General features: G+C 33.0%; 2 long non-coding RNA genes and 1 other non-coding gene across 3 annotated transcripts; 2 read left to right on the top strand and 1 right to left on the bottom strand.

Annotated features, from left to right (window-relative positions):
• Window positions 1-539: 539 nt before the first annotated feature.
• On the bottom strand, window positions 540-619 carry TRNAL-UAG (transfer RNA leucine (anticodon UAG)). Its single transcript has one exon. It is a non-coding gene; the product is annotated as a tRNA-Leu (tRNA).
• A 1,180-nt stretch (window positions 620-1,799) lies between these two features.
• LOC142629731 (uncharacterized) lies at window positions 1,800-3,421 on the top strand. Its single transcript, XR_012843106.1, has 2 exons — window positions 1,800-2,168; window positions 2,936-3,421. It is a non-coding gene; the product is annotated as an uncharacterized LOC142629731 (long non-coding RNA).
• A 178-nt stretch (window positions 3,422-3,599) lies between these two features.
• LOC142629732 (uncharacterized) lies at window positions 3,600-8,192 on the top strand. Its single transcript, XR_012843107.1, has 2 exons — window positions 3,600-3,917; window positions 7,558-8,192. It is a non-coding gene; the product is annotated as an uncharacterized LOC142629732 (long non-coding RNA).
• The last annotated feature ends 8,453 nt before the right edge of the window (window positions 8,193-16,645 follow it).

Genomic DNA, 16,645 nt, shown 5'->3' with positions numbered 1-16,645 from the left:
TAAACTATTAATGTGGCAAATTCTTATTAGTTTTAATATGAGTCTACCACTAACATCATATTTATATTTATTAATAATTATTTAAAAATTATTAAAGTCACATTAATAATTTATAAAAATATTATAAAATAATTTATAATTGTAGTATTACTCAGACGTTATTTTGGCCTTCCTTTGTGTTGCTTTCAGGTCTCTTTTTTATTTTATTGTTTCACCCAGTTTAGTTTGGTATGTTATAATTGTTTGAGTACAGTTTGACCCAGCTTAAGTCGTACTAATTAATGTTTGATTCTCCCCAAAAAAAAAAAGTCGCACTAATGTTTGATTCTCCAAAAAAGAAAAAAAAAATCGCACTAAATGTTTTAGCAAAATCCATATGGGCAGATAGTTCAACCATCATCATCATTTAGTCGCACTAATGCTTGATTCTCCAAAACAGAAACAAAAAAAATGGCACTAAATGTTTTAGCAAAATCCATAGGGGCAGATAGTTCAACCATCATCATCATTTGATGTGAAAACTATTTTACACAAATAGCTGACAGCTGTGGGATTTGAACCCACGCCCTTTCGGACCAGAGCCTAAATCTGGCGCCTTAGACCACTCGGCCAAACTGTCACACTGGCTGTTAGCATTTGATAATATTATAAATCAATTAGCTCATAAAATTTATTGTCACCTCTTACTAGAATTCAAATGCCAATGAGAAACCTCTAGTTGGGCTGGGCAAGAAAGTAATGGGCCTTAGTACAGACCAATTATTCATTTTGTCTTGACAATTGACATGGGCAACTTTGCTTATTAAAAGCCAGGTGCATTCCAGCATGTTGCCTTTTCGGCTTGAGTAATTTTACGTAAATTCATTATTTTTATTTTCCATTACTCATAATTAATTACATATTGTGTCAAAGGTACGACACAAAAGTCTGTGGTTTCCAACCTTAACGGTTGCATTATGCATGATTCTGCAATTCAAAAGGAACATGTTTCAGAATATAAAGGACAGCAAAATAGAAAAAGTTTTCTGTTGGCCTTTTTATTTTTTATTAGAGAATTTTATTTATTTTAATTAAGGATAAATTGTAAATTGTACCCTTAAAGTTTAGGTGTGATCGGAATTTACACCCTGAAATTTCAAAATTTGGATTTTACCTCCTGAAGTTTGGAGTGTTTGGATTTTATACTCTGACGTTTCAGAATTTGGATTTTACCCTCTAAAGTTTGTGAGTGTTTAGATTTTACACCCTGAAATTATGAAATTTTAAAGTGTAAAATCCAAACTCCTCCAAACTTTATGAGGTAAAATCCAACACCCCTAAAATATAGAAGCTAAAATCCAAATTTTGAAACGTCAAAGTGTAAAATCCAAATATTCTCAAGCGGGAAAATTCAAATTCTAAAATTTTAGGGTGCAAAATCCAATCACACCCAAACTTTAGAGGTGTAATTTGCAATTTACCCTTTAATTAATTATAAGATTTTAAAAAAGAAATACTAGGTCTATAATTCTTTTACAACATTTTCACAATAAATTTTAGATAATAGATTATTAATAGAGAATAACAAGTGAAGTTAGTGATGAGTTCAAATTATAACAAGTAAAGCATTTGCAACAAGTGAGGTATAATTGCTAAAATGCTATTTTAGTAACTAAAACACTAAAATGCAGACTTCAACAATGGTTCTATACTTAAATTAAAAAAAAATGGAAATGGAGCTACTGGCAGCTTACTGTAACTATAAACTTATAATACAAACTAATATTTTATTTCTTCTCTCTCTTCTTTTCCTTAAAAAAATTTTTCTTTTTTCTCTCTCTCTCTCCTCTAACTCAAAACCTCTTGGCAAAATGTGCGATTGTGGTGGTGGCGGTTCGTGAGCTTGTGGTGGCTGTTGGAATCGGCAATGGTGACGTTCTGGTGGTTGAGATCGGCGACTGACGGTTCTTACTCCTCTTCCATTTCTTTTTTTTTTTTTTTTATTTCATTTGATATGGCTAAAAATCTCTCTTTCTTATTGTGTTTGGTTATTGGTTGATTGGGTTTCGGTTTGTTCAATGGGTGGGTTTCTGTTTGTGCCGTGAGTGGTGGCTTGTGTTTCGGTTTATGCAGTGGGAGGTTTTGGTTTGTGTCGTGTGTGGTGGCTTGTGTTTCGGTTTGTGCAGTGGGTGGTGTGGGGAGTAAAAGGATCCAAGTGGGCATATGGGCCTTTGAGCTGTAGCAAGGAGGGCCGACCTGCTCTTAAGCTAAGAATCTGTTAGTACTGCGAATCGGTCCATACGCCGAGGGTCCGAGGACACATCCGAGGATAAGTTTCTCCTCGGATAGACCCAGGAGAACTCGAAGCTTCACTATGAAGGTCAAGGCAATATTCCGGAAAGACTGTTGGTTAAAGGGGGGAAACCCTGAACCTTCGAGGTACACCGGTGTTAGAAAAATACCAAAAGCAAAGGCTGCCACCTCCACATTAAAGACTCTGCACCTACCTCCCTGGCCGCATTAATGGGGAAGTGACCCCTGAACAGTAGAACTGAAACTTCTGGTCACTATTCAAAGGCACTAAGAAAAGAAATATCTAGGAGGGAGGGGGTTGGAGCAACACGTGGATAAAGTATCAGGAAAAGAAGTATTTAAGGGGGATGAACGCCAAAGAAAAAGGGGGTGGTCCAAAAAAACAAAGAAAGAAAAAAAGAATTGTAACCTTTAAGAAAGGAAGAGAAATAATACAGAAGTAGTCATCGGCTCACGTCCGAGGAGGTCTATTTGCAGTTATCATTTGTTATTTACAAGTGTGTGCACATCTTAGCCTGTTATTAAGTTCTCAGTACTTCTAATCTAAATTTCAAGCCCACACTCTACAAATTTCATTGTTTAAGGCTCATTGGGCTTGAGCCCGTGATTGTCTTTGGGTCCAGGTGCAATTGTGCACTTACAGGTGGGTTTTGGTTTGTGCCATGTGTGGGTTTCGATTTGTACCATGTGTGGGTTTTGGTTTGTGTAGTGGGTGGACTTTGATTTTTCTGGGATGTGTAGTGGGTGGTGGCTGTGGCTAGTTTGGTGGAGCTGTGGCTGTGGCTGTGGCTAGTGGGTGGTGGCTGTGGCTAGTTTGGTGGAGCTGTGGCTGTGGCTGTGGCTGTGGCTGTGGCTAGTCCGGAAGCTATGACTGGGTTGGATAGGTGGTTGTGACTTGTGGGTGGAAGTGGTGGTATCGTTGTGGTGGCTGGCGGTAGCCGTGAGTGGTGAGTGGTGGGTTTGTTGGTTGTTTTTGCTTGGGAGAAGAGAGACACAGAGAAAGAGAGAAAGAGACGCAGATGGAGAATAAAAAATAATATTTGAATGAAGCGGTAAAAAAAAATAAAAGCATTTAACGTTGGGTGGATTGTATAGCGAGGTGTTAAAATAAATAAAGTAGTTTTTTGAGTTATTAAAAGCTAAAAAATTTAAAACCTTTGATGGAAATGCTCTAATAGCTTGCTATTTATAATTTATAGTGAAAATGTTACAGACATAGCAATAGCGTCAAGATCTCAACATTGGGCCAAGTAGTCTAATGGCTTCTAGCGTATTTTTAGGCCTACAAAATTGGTAAAATCCAAAGTCTAAGAATCATTATAATGGTTGAATAAATAAATGATATGTGTTTGATATAATAGTTTTGATTAATAGTTGAAATAAGTAATATGTATTTAAAGGTGAAGTAATTATGTATTCAATAATGTAAATTTATAGATATGGAAACGTGGTGACTTATCTTTGTATGGTTTATACCTTCAATTATATAGCATCAGTGAGTTGATAGCATTCCAGCAGGATGACTCCAGTGGTGGAGAGGCAATTTGCCATGATAACTTCAAGATTGAAAGGGAAAAAATGGATGCAACTAGAATGAGAGAGAGTATGTCTAGCTGTGTGTAGAGGTTAGTTAAGTTTGTCCCATTTATCATGCACTTAAATGAATTTTCTCTTGATAATACTCTTTTAGCTATTATTAAGTTATGAATAGTATTATCTTCCATAAGAAGGACTTTTGTAAAATAGGTTTGTGCCTTCCATGAGAAAGATTTTTGTAAGAAGTATTTGTGCCTTATAGGAGGACTTTAAAATAAGAAGTTTATGTCTTTCATGAGAAAAGCTTTTAATATGAGTATTTGATATCTTTTGAGAAGTATGGAAATGGTAAAAGATATAAATGTTTTGTGGGATGTAGTATTTGTGAGATATATAATTTGTAAGATATATGGAAGTTTGAAAGATATAAAAGTTAAAGATAGTAAAAATATGGGATTCTAGATGTTGGAAAAGTTGTAGTAATTGATTTCCAAGATGAAAGATTTTGTAAGAGAAGAGTATAAAGATGTGTTTAGATATTTGGAGATACGAGTAGTAAGATAGATGTATTTTCTAAATATGGAGAGTGAGAGAATAAGCATAAGAAGAGTAATGGTGTAATAGAGTATTTAGCTATGTTGCTGAGATTTTCTACTAAGGGTGGATAAGAGCTTATGGGTAGTAATATGAGGGGCATTTTGTGAGCTAAGGGCTAAAAAGCTTAGTTTCTAATTTGGAAACTAAGAAATCAAAAGCTCAAAACCTCATTAAAAGCTTAATAAGATAATTAAAGGAAGGAAAAATAAAGAAGTTTATGAGAGTGTTGTTCTTCTCTATTGGTGTGTTTTGGTGCGTTAACGAGGGGTTCTATTTATAGCTAAGTTCAAGGGAGGGTTTTAGCAAATAATCTCTGCCAAATTTGTCACAATCTTCAGAAAATTCTCAGAAAATCATTTTTAGGATTTGGCCAAGAATAGTATGTTCAGCTTTAAGGTGTTCTTGTTGCTTTGGGAAATAGCACCTGGAGGAAAGACCAGTAGAAAAGGAAAGGATTTTAGTAAGAAAAATATAGTTTCTTTGGTTGGTCTTGGGCTTTAGCTAAATAAGGAAATTTAGTAATGTTAAGGCTGTTGGGTCAGCTGTCTCATTAGTTCTGAAACAATTGTCCTAACTGTCTGAAAAAACTGTCATAGTTGTCTGAAAAAATTGTCACAGTTGTTATGAGACAGCTATTGCTTGGGGCTGAAGTAGATGAGATCAACTAGATGATGTCAAGCTGTTGGAGAGAATATTCAACATTTATTTATTGGGTTTAGCTAAAAATAGTAAGATCTCTTTCAAGGATATTTTGCTATTTTAGGTATAGGAGCTGGCTACTAGGATTGAGCATTATATGGTTGGTGATGTTACTTTTAGCCAGATGTCAAGTGCAGAATACATTGCTAGTGTTTTGCTAGAAATGTTTCCTCTTTTGGGTATTTATATTTTTGGTCCAAGATTCTATTACAATACATTTTTAGTAAGTAATAGGATGATTAATTGATAGTTAATAAAACTTTAGAAATCTAGTCAAGGTTTCATTGTGTTGTGACTTAATCTTGGTAAGCAAGAAAAGCATTTAATGCTCTGCTTTGGCAGTTGACAGTGAAATAATTGGTCTGATTGTGGCAGATGGCAACTAGGTATTAGAGATATCATGAATATTTTATATTTAAAGATTAAAGATAGTCAATCAGATTTAGCCATGTGTTTGAGTTGGATTTTAGCTGAAGTAGTAATATAGTTTATGTAGAAAAATATGATTAGGTCTCCAAATTCGTATAGGAATAGCTAGAGATTGAATGAATAGTTATTTTGTCAGGATTTAGATGGCTGGAGATATTAAGTATTTGTCATATGATGAATATTAAGTTTTAAGGAAAGAGTAATGGGGAGTTTTATCATTTGAAGTGCTATATGATAAGAAAGGCTTACCATATGTTACCCGCTACACACTGACTTGTCAAAGTTCAGGGAGTTGGAGAAGACACGCTAAATAACATGTTTCTTTTATCAACTTTAAACCGCTTGAGTTTTACTAAACATACCTTTTGGCCCTCCAAACCATGACTCCCAAAGTTTCCCCAAAGAGACTCATGGGCTTGGATCATAAACTAAAGATGAGATGACGTACCTTGGACTTTGTTGTCATTTTGTATAAATTTAGGATTTTGTTGGAGAAGCCACTTTCCAAGAATATGAGAGAGGTAATATGGGCCGTGAACTTTGATTCATTACTTGAGCCCGATCCATATGTTGATATTGATGATGTCGTGTGTTATGATCCCAATTGATGAAAAGAAAATGTGGACTATGAATCCACCTCTTAAAGTATGGATCTTGTGGGCCATGTGAGCTCAATCCATGTAATTGAATAAGATATAAGCTTATTGTGAGTTTTAAAGGAAATTTACCCAAAATTCAATAATATGTTGATGTGGTTGGGTTGCTAATAAAGTAATGTCATGTGGGGCGAAAAAAGAGTCCTCAACAATAGTGTTTGGTTGTCAAGAAAGTGATGTAAAATTGAAGCTAAGATCTCCATGTTTTTTGTTGTAGTTGAGATTTTCTTTGATTATTGTTGTGTTTTTGGTTTCCTAGAACATGAAAGAAAAGAAAAAGATATCTTGGTCTTAGGTACTCTATATCACCCGTAGATTTTAATTCGTATTTTTTTTTAATAATATGAGTTGGCAGTTGACATGTCATGGAAAATAATTTTTTTATTGTTCTGATTGACACATCAGCTTTTTCCATCCAAAGATAACAACTGAGAGTAAATCAACATGACACTAAAAAGGTTAGGAACTAAATTAACACAATTGAAAGGTTAGGTAGGGACCATATTGAAATATAGTGTAAAGCATAGAGACTAATTTTGTAATTTACTCATTAATTAGAATCAATTACATGTCAAAAAATTATTTTAGTTTGAATAATTAAATTTTTAAACAATAGTGTAACAAAAGAAATATATAAACCCTTGATATGGCTATGATTTTTGATATTTTAATCAGTTATATATCTTATAAAAATGTGATTTGTTTAAATTTGAAAAATATAAATGGACAAAACTTATGTATAGTCTTATGTGTTGTTCCTTAAGTTCCTCTCTTAAAATTTAACCGTGTGGCTACTTAACTAAAAAATGTACTTCTATCCCATAAGAAAAAAGACACATAACAAAATTTTAAGAGGAGAATCTAAGGACCAACATTAAGTATTGTACCTAAGTTTTGTTCAACATGAATATATTAAAAGGTACTAATCTGATTATTAAGTGATTTCAAAATGTTTAAAAACTCGTAATTATACTCAATCGAATTTAAAAATTGAGCTAAAATTGCCCAAAGTTCAACATTTTGACCAAAAGAGTAAGTTTGATGGTGGAGTTTGAGGGTTTTCCTTTATGAACTTTGCAATTTACAAATTGTACAATGCATTTAATTACAAAGTGCAACTATGGAGAAAACTATTGAACAGACCATGACAACAATAGATAGATAGATAGATAACCTAAAGTGATGTGCATTGATAATAGCTTAATTTTGTATATTTATATTATTGTTAGAAAGCATTATCATACTTATTTTGAGTTAATTCATGCATTTTATATTTGGTTTTGGAATAATGGTGAATAATCAATTTTGTGCTTAATTGAATCTTATTGCGTGAATTTGTCTTTTGTAGGAGAATGGAATTAAATAAGTGGATTTGTGCAAAGAAGAAAGCTAATGGACTTTACTTTTACAAGGGCCATGATGAAGTTAAAGAAGGCCGACCCAATTAAATTTAAGTCCAATTGGAGCAGGGAATCAAATGAAATTTGCACCAAATCCAAGTCCAATTCGGATTGGAATTCCAGCCTGCACATCAGTTAGTATTTTTGACATAACTTTCGGTTCAGATATCCAATCGAGATGATTCAAGTTAGACTGGAAATTTAACTTAAAGTGCTACAACTTTGTATTTACCAAAAGTCCGAATTATGATGTTAAAGGGGTCAAAATCGTCGTTTAAGTGAAGCCTACAAATCTGGAATTTTCCCCAAACGGGAATTCAACTTGTAATAGGATTCCTTGACCTATTTAAAGGCTCTTTAGGGCAAAATTTAAGGGGGGTAGTGCTAGGGCTGGGGGCTGAACATAGAGAGTGCGGCTACTTCTTTGATTTTCTTCCATGGTAGTTAGTTTTATTTTATTTGTCTAGTTTAATGTTTAGTATTTTATTCTTGTGTTTTATTTCAATTACTATGAGTAGCTAAATTTATAATTAGGGTTAAGGATGAAACCTTGTTAAGGATTATCAGTAATATTTATGTGATTTGATTTTCCCACAATAGTTGTTCTTTAGTGATTTAAATTGTTCTTTAGTGATTTAAATTGTTCTTGCTTCATATCAATTGACTAAGATGAGATTCTAGATATGAGTTCAATCATGTTTTTCTCATGATTTAGGATTTATCTTAATTAATTGAATGCTTGGTTTATTAATTCTTGATTATAAAATTGGATATTGCTTGTGATTTGTCTGTCAATGGATACAATTTATGATTTGATTTTTAGAATTGGATATATCTTGTGATTTGTTTGGTTACGGATACAATTGATGATTTGATTTTATACTTATGAAGCGAAAAAGAACATGCTTTTGATTTTTAAAATAAGAATTTTAATGAGAATATTTTCCATGATAGCAAGATTGATTTCTAGATTATCATGTAGTGAGTTGAGAAAAATTAATGATCATAAATACATGCTGATATGACTTACAAGGCGGATTCCAAAACCTTAATTCATTTCTCTTGATTGTTTACATCTTTTTATTACTTTATATCTTTTGCTTAGTTTAAGTATTTGCTTAATTTGATTGTTTACTTAGTTTATTTAATTTCAAAACAACCACTTTTTATTAAACTAGATTAGGATTAATTTGGTTAAGATTTAATTAATTTTCCTACGTACATTCAAGTCCCTGTGAGTTTGACCTCGTTCTTGTCAAACTATACTTCGGTACGATTCGTACACTTGCGAGTATTTTAAAATTTCACAACATAAAGCAATTAGCAAACTCACATGTTTGCCATCAAATGTTTGTATCGTTATTCAGCCAAAAAAAAAAGTGTGTATCGTTGAGCAGATGCAATTAGTCAAGATTCAATATACTAGATATCAGTGCTAAAGAAACTATGTTTGTCCAACAAAACCATAAACCCAACCCAAACCAAACCAGCAACTGCCCGACCTAACTACCTGGTGGTTAGTGGCGGGTCCCTGCCATCCCAAACCGATTCCGGCGGGTCGAGTGGCGGGTCTTCCTTTCCAAAACCCAATCCACTCGACCCGACTGTGCATATAACCCAGTTTTTAGTCATTTTATATTCTCCACTTTAGTTCAAACCCTCACTGGCTCACTCACCCTTAGTTTCTCTGTCCACTTGCTCTCTCAGTCCCGCCTCAGAGTCTCATGCTCTCGATCTCTCTCACACTCAACAACCAACACCATCACCAGCCAACACCATTGCTGATCTAAATCTTTAGATCTTCAAACCTCCACCATCGTTGAGCTACGATTCTCCTTCATCGCACCATTGCCGATCTAAATCTTTAGATCTTCGAACCTCCACCATCGTTGAGCTACGAATCTCCTTCATCGCACCATCGTCGATAACACTCTTTATTTCTTCATTTTAGTCTCATGCAAGTTCAAATATGCTATTATTTCTCTCTATTTCTATTTGGGTTCTTCGGATTAATGGTTACTGGTATTTGGGTTTGTAGATTTGTTCTTAAGATTTGTGAAATTTGTACCAAGTTTCGTTTTTGCTTTCTATCTTTTGGTCAAGTTGGGTCCAATCGCCGTTCACCCGAGCCCGATCCGACTTGACCCGTAGTTTTTTTGCGGTCGGTAGTGGGTCTGCCATCCTTCAACCCGATAGAGTCAGGTTGGTTCCGAGTTGAGCCCAAACCCAAGCCGACCCGACCCGTGGACACCCCTAAACGAAACAAATTAAACACGGTGAATCATGCATTAATAAGGCTCATAGCTCTAAACTGAAGCATAAAGAAAACAACTTGGTGTTTTTATATATAATATATACAAGTAAAGATTTATAGAACAATTTTCTTTTCTTTTTTTTTTTACTAAACAAGTTCTCAATTTTTTGTTTTCTAAAATCTGTTTTCTGAGTGATATTTTTTCATTTGAAAATAATAGAACTTTTTTTTTTTTGTTTTTCTATCTCAAAAAAAAGTTTTTTTAGAAATTTTTAATACACGTTTTACAAACTAACAAACAAATAAGCCCAAGATTGTTGAATATAATTTCTTATTATTTTCCCAATTTTGAATAGCTGATTGAAGAGTCAAAGCCAGCTTCTACCACATCATTCACAAAATATACCAAACAAGGAAACCAAGTGTTAGGTGAAATTGTTGTGCCATCCGTGTCACGCTGGGACCTAAAAAATGGGGGGTAGCGGCAGTTATCCTCCACCAAATAATTGCAATCACTACTTGGGTGGTAGGTGTAGGTGGGGGAGTACACAAACAACATGATGTCCCGTGTCCATAACCGTAACAATACACCTACTTCGATGTATGTTCTATATATTTAAATTTGTTTCTCAGCTAAAAAAAAAAAATTGTTTTTTTATTCTTCTTTAAAAAAAATTATTTATTATTATTTTTTTTCCTTCTCTACCTCTTTATTTTCATTTTCTTTGGAGGTTTTTTCTGGTACCTATATACAACTTTTTTGAGTTTTTTTTTTAATTTTTAATTTAATTTATTTCCTTTTAGTAATACTTCATGCACACCACTCTTTGTTTTTCTCTCCACTCTTTATTTTCATTTTCTTTTGGAGGTTTTTCCCTGGTACGGTAGTACCTACGTTTAAAGTTTTTGTCACTTTGTTTAACAAGGTTGTTAAAGTTTGTCAATTTTCGTTGGCAACTACTCCTAGAACAAAGACTTATGTGGCTTGTGAGTAGCGACGACTCTCAAGCTCTAGATTGTCACTTCTCAATTCTCATATTCTCCGGTCCTCCATTTGACCGCCAACCACAGCCGCTCTTTTTTTTTGGTGGCTAAGTTCTCTACCATTTTTAATCTATCACGTATGCCTCCACACATTTAATAAAAAAGAAAGAAAGTGAAACAATTGACAAACTATATAATGTGGTTCTAGTAAGCCAATTCGTTAAGTAGGGTATCCATTAAGAAAAAAAATCTAGTAAATGAGTTGTGGTTATAAAATCACTAAAACAACTATTTTTAGCACTTCAAATATCAAAATACATGCTATATCAAACGAGTAAAAATAACAATTTTGATATGTTACTAGTAGTAGACCGATGTAGCATGTTGCTACTATTATTTAATTCATTTATTATCATGGGTCAAGGAGGAAGAGAGAGAGAGGTTATAGATAAATTAATATACTGTGGTTGTTTATATTATTTTAATGAATTGTATTTATGAGTTCTAATTAGGTTAGTTGGTAAAGTCTCTTACAGAATATATATATATATATATATATATATATATATATATATATATTTTAACCAATAAAAATTTTGTTAATTTTGAAATTCTAAACTATTTTTTACTTTTTAAATCTTGGGGGTTTATTTTCTTATTTTTGAAATTATAGAATTTAATTTGTTATACCCTAAGTTAAAATGAAAAATTTCCTAAATCAAATTATTATTATTATTATTATTATTGGCTTATTAGTATCCACTTTTCACTATTTCCTAAAATATGGTGATTTATTTCAAATTTATTTTTTCAAAAACGCAAATTTTTTTGAAAATTTGAATAAAATAAAAAGGAAAAAGTATAAAATAGTCAAATTAAAAAATAAATCTCTAAAATATATTTGACTCATTCCCATGATTTATCCATAGTTGTAACTGGTTCATAAAAAAAATCCATTGTTGTAACTGTTAATTTTTTGCAACTCTTGCATATCAAGAGTCCAAACAACAACTTATTTTAGAAAAGAGTATTGCACAAATGGATTCTTAAAATTAAAAAAAAAAAAACCTATTAAGAAGTTTGAACTCACAGGCTCTATGATGATTACTTTATTACACTTTACCCTCATGCCATAACACTTAATGATTTTCTTTTTTAAATAGGAGTGATTTGATCCAATGTTTCTTACTTAATAATGAAGTACTTTAAATTCTTTATCAACTACCACCGCGCACCCTTAGTACGGTGATCACTCTACAAGTATAAAAACTTGTGGGATGTGGGGGGCAAGAGCTAGGGTTCAAGTCTCCAAAAGGGAGTTTCACACACATTTACACTTAGATTAGGCTAAAGTAGAATTCTATCTTGTATAAAAAAAATTAAAAAAAATTTTTTATCAGCTGAGCTAATTGAATCTAATGATGATTTTTTTTTTATATTCTTGAATAATATTTTTTAAAAATTTTATCCCTAAATCGTTGATTGTATTTAGGGAAGGAAATGCATAAAATTTAGAGTGTTGTTAGATGAACTTATTTTATTGGATTATTTTTGTTTAAAACATAAGTTGTGTAAAAGTACAACTCTACCTAGAAAATATAATGAGTTAAAAAATTGTCATGGGCTGTTATTGAAACTAAAATGATGTCCCGTTTAGATATTGCTTATTATGCTGAAAATTGAAAACACTGTAGCAAATAAGTGAAAAACGCGTGTGGATCATTTTTGGGTTCGAGTACTATAGCTCAGCTGAAAACGCGTTTTTACTTTTTTTTTTTTTTTTTTTCTCTTCTATTAACTCCTCACCCACCCTAGCTAACGCCTGTGTCTAGAGAGTTCCACGCCCACCAGAGTAAGGAAGAGAAGAAGCGACGATGGCGAAGAGCTCAGAATGTAAATCCACAAGGAAGACAATCTAGCCTGACGCCGGTGAAAAGCCAGGAAGACAACCCAATCCGACGTCGACGAAGATCCGGTTCCTTCGATGGTGGTGGATAGGTTGATCGGCGGTGGGTTTGATGGGCTTGATTTGCGTTCGCTGGGTAGATCGGTTGCTTGGTTTGATCAGTTGCGTTTTCTGGGGTTGATCGGTTGCGTTTGCTGGGTAGATCCGTTTGATCGGTTGCGTTTGCTGGGTTTGACTTTTTTTCACATGGGTTTGATTCATATGGTTTTGGTTTCACTGTTTTGATCTTCTGTTTTGATGGGTTTGCTGGGTTTTCTGGGAAGAACATGAAGAACACGCATGCGTTTGAACATCTTGGTGGCGTTGTTGATTGGTGCGGTGTTGGTGGTGGTGCACGTCGCAGTGAGAAAGACCGATGACTTGTTCTTGGATGAAGAAGCTTTTGGGTTGATTGAAACAGTACACGCTTTGAAGGAAAAATAAGCTTCACGTTTCAGTTCCCAGACTTGGTGTTTTTCGGTGTTTTTCGTTGTTACTATTTGTGTGGGTCCCACCTTAATCCAAATGCAAACGCTGAAACGCCCCTTGAAAACGCAATCCAAATGCCACCTAAGCAGGGATTCTAAGGTAAACAAACATATCTTTAGTTGGTTTTTTTTACACGACCCAACCAAATTTTAGATTTTTTTAATGATTTTTGGTTTAAATTTTTAAACTTATTAGGGTTTGAGTTTTATACCTTAGTTACTTGAAAGACTGAACCTAATCCCATTACGCACTTAAGTTACTAAGGGGGAATTACATTTACCCCCTAAGCTATACCTCATTTTACACTTACTCCTTAAATTATGAGAATTCACACTTTACCCTTGTTATTCTTACACCCCTAAATTATGAGAATGCACATATACTTCCCTTAACTATTACCCACGTTACACTTGCCCCACCTATAACCATTTGCACTTATGGAAAAAAAAAAAAAAAAGAAGAAGAAGAAGAAGATGGAATTGAATTTTGAATTTTGAATTTTGATACCTAGTCTAAGGAAAAACCTGTATAACCCTCATTTCATATAAGAATGATTCTCATACGTGTAAGATTCACACTTACATGAGAGAGTGGATATTGGTTACAGATGCCATTTACCATATCCAATTTAGGACACTAGTAAATAGGGTAAATTTCATTAACTTACCATGGGATTTGAGTTAATACTAATCAGGTTCAAGACTTTTCGAAACTGATCAACTTGGTCACTAAACCCAATTTGGATCCTAAACACCATTAGCCATGTTAGTCACTTTCCTCTTCTCTTTCAGACTTGTATCTTCACTCTGTCTTCTTTCTATGACTCTATCCTCTCCATTGATCCCTCCTCTTACCAGATCTCTCTCTCTCTCTCAGTTTGAACAATATAGCCACTGTGGTCAATCCAAAACCAAGAAAAAAAAACCATTGTGTTTTCCACCACTAAAACTCTAGCCACAAAAAAAAAAAGCACAAAACTTGTAAAACCACTGTGAACCACTATGCTAGAACCCATCCCTAACACAACACACTTAATGATCTCAACCCAAAAAAAAAAAAAAACCTAATACACCAAATGATAAGCCTACCATGTTGTTGAATTACACAATCACTACCACTGCATCAAGTTGCTTAAATGCTACAGATTTCTTAAAGTACTAAGTGTTGCCACTAAGCTCCACATCACATACTACCCGATCCATATCTACTCACATTCTATTTGGAGATCCATTACTTGCTGCCTTTCTAACAAAACCCAAGCTTTGATTGGTGGGTGGGTGGGAAGGATGAGAGAGAGAGAGAGAGAGAGAGAGAGAGAGAGAAGAATATAGAGAGTAGAGATAGAGAATAGATAGGTCTAAGAGAGAAAAGAGAAAAAATGACTAATGGGGACTAACAATTTTTAGGACCAAGTTGGTCAATTTTGAAATCTAATGGACCTTGTGGGCATTAGCCCAAACTTTAGGGTAGGTTAATAAAATTTACCTCAGTAAATATACATGGCAGACAAAGTTTGATTCCAAATATGTTTGAAGTTATATTATTTAAGTTTTAACCCATTACATGACGATTTATAAGATTATCTAATATACGATCTATAAGATTATCTATGTGTATTATCTCTTTTCTATATATTAAGTCGATTCAGAAAGTTAGCTACCATCTACCTACAATATCCAAAATACCCCTAAAATTTATTAAGCACTACACTAAACAAAAAATAAACAAGTGCATAAAAGTAATTTAAGCTAGAGATATTTAATTTAAACTTAAATGTAAATACTCATTTGAATTCCACTTTCCATGTGTTTGCTTCTAAAAAAGTGCTTTTTTTTATCTTTTTTTTTTATTTTATGGAAAAGATAGAAACTTGTATTAAAAAAGAAAAATATAAGTATACAAAAAAACTTAATATGACAACAACTTTTTCCATTTTTTCAATTACCAAATTCAAATTTTTTTTTTCTTTTACAACCGATTAGATTTAAATTTCACTTCCTATGTTTTACTCCTAAAAAAATTGATTTTAATTTGCCAAGCACGTTTCCCACATGTTCAATTACTAAATTCAATTTTTTTTCCTTTAACCACAAATTATAAATCAAATTCAAAATTTTTAGGAGATAAACTTATACAATTATCTGTTTTTATTAGTAGAAAACTTATACAATTATGATAGTTATTGCCAACCATGTTTTCCACTTTCTCAATTACCCAATTCAAAAAAAAAAAAATCCTTTTTTAAACAAATTAGAAAACCAAATTCCAATACACACAAAAAACACCAACCTCTAAGCATGTGCTCACGTGCGTGCTCAGGTGCTCTTTAATTTTTTGGGTAAATTTTAATAATTTGCATCTATTATAATTTAGAACTACTACATTTTCCAAATTCTTTTATATGGTTTTGTGTTTGTTTGATAGTCCTTTAGAGGCCTTATGCTAAAGTTTTGTATCATTTTTTATATGACCATTTTGTTAAAGTTCAAAAATAGTGGAGCTTCAAAGTTGTGGTTATGTGGTTTCTCAAAAAAAAAAAAAAATAATGTGGTTATGTTTATTTGTCTTCTAAACTTTCCTTTTGATTTATTCCTTTATCAATTTTTGCATCAACAATCAATTCAGGCATTCTCCATTGTGGGAAGGGAAACATGGAGAAAAAGAGAAAAGAGAGACAGACAGAGAGAAATTTGTGGGAAGAGAAGAGATTAGAGGGAGTGACAATGAGAATATGAGGGGAGAAAAAATGAGAGCTTACAGTGAGAGAGAGAGAGAAGGCGCCCAAAAAAATTCTGTTCTTGCAGCTATAGAAGTTATAAAATAAGATAATATCTATAGGAGATGTGACGCATGAGGGAGAGCCATGGAGGTTGTTTTCCTTTTTTTTTTTTGTTTTTTTGAAACAACAAATAGAAAATAAGTCTTATTTTTATTAGGGTTTTTCATTGACTAGAGATAGATTTCCATTGACTAATTTTTTTTGGTGCTACCAAATACTGAAAAATGTAAAAAACTATTTTTATAGAAGGTTTTATAGCGAAACAAATAGAGCATAAGTAAATTTGTTTCCAATTTTTATATCTTATTTACTTTTTTAATTGCATTATAATACTTTTTTTTATGGAATTTTAGATTTATGCTATTTTTAGGTGACTCAGAATCATGGAAAATGAATGGAAATTTGAAATATTTATTTTTAGTTAATTGTTGAGGATTCTTTTTTTTTTTTTTTTCTAGCAGCCAAAACAATATAATTAGTAACTCACTATTTAATTTATTTTCAGGTTGATTTGTTAGATTAAGAAGAGTGGTTTGAGATTTGCTCTACCAAATTATCAAAGACAGTTAAACTCACAGCTTCCTC

The sequence above is a fragment of the Castanea sativa genome, chromosome 3 (assembly GCF_040712315.1).
Source record: "Castanea sativa cultivar Marrone di Chiusa Pesio chromosome 3, ASM4071231v1".
Classification (NCBI taxonomy): domain Eukaryota; kingdom Viridiplantae; phylum Streptophyta; class Magnoliopsida; order Fagales; family Fagaceae; genus Castanea; species Castanea sativa.
This window is presented reverse-complemented; position numbering and strand designations above follow the sequence as displayed.